General features: G+C 31.6%; 1 long non-coding RNA gene across 2 annotated transcripts in view; it reads left to right on the forward strand.

The window, feature by feature from the left end:
* The window catches only part of LOC106471613, a 5,561-nt gene extending 2,353 nt beyond the window's left edge, over positions 1 to 3,208 (forward strand). The window contains exons 2-3 of one of the 2 annotated variants that reach the window (XR_002613293.1): positions 201 to 379; positions 1,375 to 3,208. This is a non-coding gene — a long non-coding RNA (uncharacterized LOC106471613). The remainder of the gene's footprint in view (positions 1 to 200; positions 380 to 1,374) is intronic. The other variant, XR_002613294.1, reaches the window with a different exon arrangement.
* The last annotated feature ends 945 nt before the right edge of the window (positions 3,209 to 4,153 follow it).

The following is a 4,153-nucleotide window of genomic DNA, read 5'->3' on the forward strand; positions in this document are numbered from 1 at the left end:
TGTCTCCAACTAGTATACTTTAGTAGCAACAAGCACTATTAGAACGTCTGTCTTCAACTAGTATACTTTAGTAACAACAAGCACTATTAGAACGTCTGTCTTCAACTAGTATACTTTAGTAACAACAAGCACTATTAGAACGTCTGTCTTCAACTAGTATACTTTACTATAAATTACAATTATCTCTGCTTCTTCCCCAGGTTGGCACAGGTGGGAAAAAGAAAGAAAGATGAAATAGGTGTAGACTGTTTAGATTTTAATCGAAAAATTTTACACACAGCGTGGCATCCAAGAGAAAACATAATCGTCGTAGCAGCAACCAATAACCTTTATATCTTTCAAGAAAAGATGTGAGTGATCATGGTGTCCAGTGTTTAAGGTAATCTCACTTTTTTTGCTCCTCAAAATAAACTTAAGCCGACTTGCTACACGTAATATCGTTTAATATTACTCGTTAGGAATGTCTCATGAAAAAGACAACAATTTTATTAACACAGAAATAATGTTTGTGAACTATTACTTTGATGGAAATGTTTTTTTAGTTTTAGGGTTGATCAGAATTTATTTTATGTTTTAAAGATTTAGATAAGGAATAACATTTTTATTTAAAAAAAAACACTCGCTAACTGTAATTGAAATGAACAATCCATATTTTTCTTGTAGTGAAGTTAAACTTTCTAAAATTTTCAATTTAAATGGTGATAAATAAAACGGACTTAGGGTGAGACATATCATTAGAAGTAGATGTCTAAATTATAGACGTTGAATTAAATTATACAAAAAGTCTTAGTTGAATTATATTCATGATTAAGTACAAGATAGAAAACTTATTATTTAAACTTTATTTGATGTAATGGAGAATTAAATATCATTTAGTTTAGAAATTTTTGGACAGTTGCTTTCTATAAATAATGTCGTCGTATTTTCTCCACTGTCTTGGAAATTTAACAAAGTGTGTTTGAATGACTAGCTTTAATTAGTACCATTAGTAAAATAGATCATTAATAGTATTTTTTAAACCAGGGTTTTTTTTCTTCGGTTTGTCTTCTAACCCCATTTGGTGATTTAAGATAGTAAAATTGGGGTTTCCTTCATATTTAATGATTTATGATGATAAAATTAAGGGTTCCTCCTGAAACAGTTGATGATCTAGGATAGTACTGGTAAGATGTCTGTCATTGTTAATTTTGTATATCGTAAATTTCATGTTTCAGTTACCTGTGCAGTAAAATTGTGAAAAAACACCAAATAAAATATGCTTTTTTTAATTTGCAATTGCTTTAGCGCAGACATATGAAACACTAAAACTTTGTTCGTCATAAAAAAATGGAACTATTATTTGTGTTACTGATGAACCTGTATAACTATTTTCAGATTCCCTTATCATATAAAACTTTTTGAAGGCATAAGAAAAACTATTGTAGATACACGGGTCCCGAGAGATGTTGAAGAAATTCTTGAAATATATCAACTATTATGGTATATAACGCTCTATGCTAGAGAAACCTGATCTTTTGATGAATGGTTTGTGTGACATTAAATCACTGATACTATAGGGCTAGTGAAGAGAGATTTATAGAAAATTCTTGTAGTGACAAAATGTCACAGAAACTAAAGATCCCGCTTCTCTAGCATAAGAAGTTATAAACCATACTGGTTGATGTATCGTAAATGAGCAATGTGAAGGCTATGTTGTATTTCCAGCTGACCCTACGAGCTTCGGCATTGAACAAAAAGCCTCATCAGCATGACATGCAGTGCACTGTGTGTGTGATAATAATGCCATTATGGTTATTCTTACTGGAAATCTATAGTTTAGGGCGATTTTTATAAATCTATTATCAATTTCATCGTGATGTCACACACTAATCCAGGTGACTTAGAAAGCTTGTAAGTGATTTGAATTGTGTGTTGTCCTTTAATTTTGAGCAAAGAAAACCTAAAAGCTTCTCTTCTCTGGTCCGTGACAGTACTTCTATCCAATGTCTGCAGTTGGGCAAGATGCAGAAGAAGTTCCTGAAACTGTACTGTTGAACCGTGGTGCACACAGAGACTGGTTTCAAGTGGCTGTGGTTTAAGAGTCCTTGGTGGACTGTGCCTTCATCCCAATTTATTGTACACGTTCACCATCGTATTGCAATGTCGTCGGTGTTCACGAGACGTATGCGTGTCGATGTATATATATATATAAATATATATATATATATATGTTCCCCTCATTTGACGTATGTGATGCCTGTTAAACGTAGTAACCACTCATGATTCTTAATATTAGTTAATTAGAAAGCTTATAATACTGGAAATGACTGCTCAGTGTTCTGAAAAGACATGAGCCAAAACGTTTTGTCAGTAGTCTGTGTGGGGCTATGTATTAATGGCATATTTTTCAGTTTGAAATCACTGTTGCAGGTTATCTTGAGTTCACAAGATCAGGGAAATAGGGATCAGTAAATTCAGCAAGCCGTTATTTATACCAATATAATGTTACAAAATATAGAAGAAAAATCAACTTTTTATGTAGATATTAGATTGTAGATAAAACTCATTTCTAAAGATTAAGCACTGTCTCCATCGAAAAGGTTAGTTATAATAATGCTTTGGAATGAATGGAAATATTTTTCCATTCACTGGTTATTGTGAAGGAGTCTTCCAGGATGGTCTCGTCATTTTACACTATTTTCACAATATATCAGTATTAAATGAGATACGTCATTCAAGATGTTTAGTTTTTATTTAGTAGCCTGAAGAAAATTAATTAATTCTCGTGAAATGCTCAATTTAATATTAATTTTAAGCATGCTGAGTTATTTTTTTAGTTATTATTTCACATTTCAGAGAAATATGCCTGGAGATCAAATTGTACAGGGTTGATCATGAAGTATGAATAATTTTCTCAATTATTGACTTAACTGATAAAGGTCCAAACCTTTCAACAGCTTACAAGTTCAGTCTCATACTTTCACTTTAGAGTATTATACAATAAAGACTTTTCTGATGAAACACATCTCCAGTTCTTTCCAGGACGAAGGCTGCTAAATAATGATTGAATTGAGGTGATCCTCGACAAGGGATGTCATCTTGCATGTAGGTGTTTGTTCTGTGTGCATGAAAGGGGATAAACTAGAACTGTTAGTAATGTTTGACATCTTGTATAAATACATTGTTGTGTTAAAGAGAAAACAATAAAGGTTAAGAATTAGTGTTGTAATTCCTGACTTTTTGTATCTTCATGAAAATCACTTACACGTGATCTTTTTTGAAATAATACTCATTCTTATATATATTACTTAAAAGATGTTAAGTCACTGAAAGGGTGGTTATCTGTTAAAAGAATGATGTAATGAACAAGTCATTTTCTGAATTTGGAGAAAAAAAATATCCACAATTTGTATGAAAAAGTTAATAAAATTCAATTAAAAGGTAACTAGGATCAGGAAAAGCATTGTCATCTCATACGTGTTGGTATCTGAGACTTTCATATTGAAAGAAGGTAAATTTGGTTGCGAAAAGATTGGGGTTACACTGAAGTATTTTGTAAATTGTTTCAAGAAAAAATGGTTATTACAGCTGTAATCACCTACGGACAGTCATTGTAGCTGTATAACTGTACCGTGAAATTTGGCTGGACTGTTAATTCATTATTGTTTTACTGTCAGTTTTAAATATTTTGTAATATTTTTGGTTAGTAATCCTGATTTGACCTTTAAGACGTATATTTCGGTTTTTTTTTAAATGGCTACAAAATCTTAAATTTTTATTTCAGAAGTTATTAATTCCTTTAATTTAAAATTTGACAAGGTATTGTTAAAGGAACATTACACCTCTTGTCACATACGATCCAACAAGTGGAGAGAAAAAATGTAAAAATCTGCCAAACTAAAATTGTTCGTTATATGCTGCATCCCTTCATTACATCTACAACTCTCAGTTTCCCACAAAAATCGTTCCAGAGGAACGAAAACGAAGAAATTACCATCGAGAAAAACGTCTTCAAGCAGCATAAAGTAAAAGTTCCGTTACAAAACTATACCATTCAACACAGGTTGATATCCATTAAAATATTTAAATAGGACGAAACTGTACATTCAACACAGGTTGATATCCATTAAAATATTTAAATAGGACGAAACTATACATTCAACACAGGTTGATA

The sequence above is a fragment of the Limulus polyphemus genome, unplaced genomic scaffold, assembly GCF_000517525.1.
Source record: "Limulus polyphemus unplaced genomic scaffold, Limulus_polyphemus-2.1.2 Scaffold4735, whole genome shotgun sequence".
In the NCBI taxonomy this organism is placed as follows: Eukaryota; Metazoa; Arthropoda; class Merostomata; order Xiphosura; family Limulidae; genus Limulus; species Limulus polyphemus.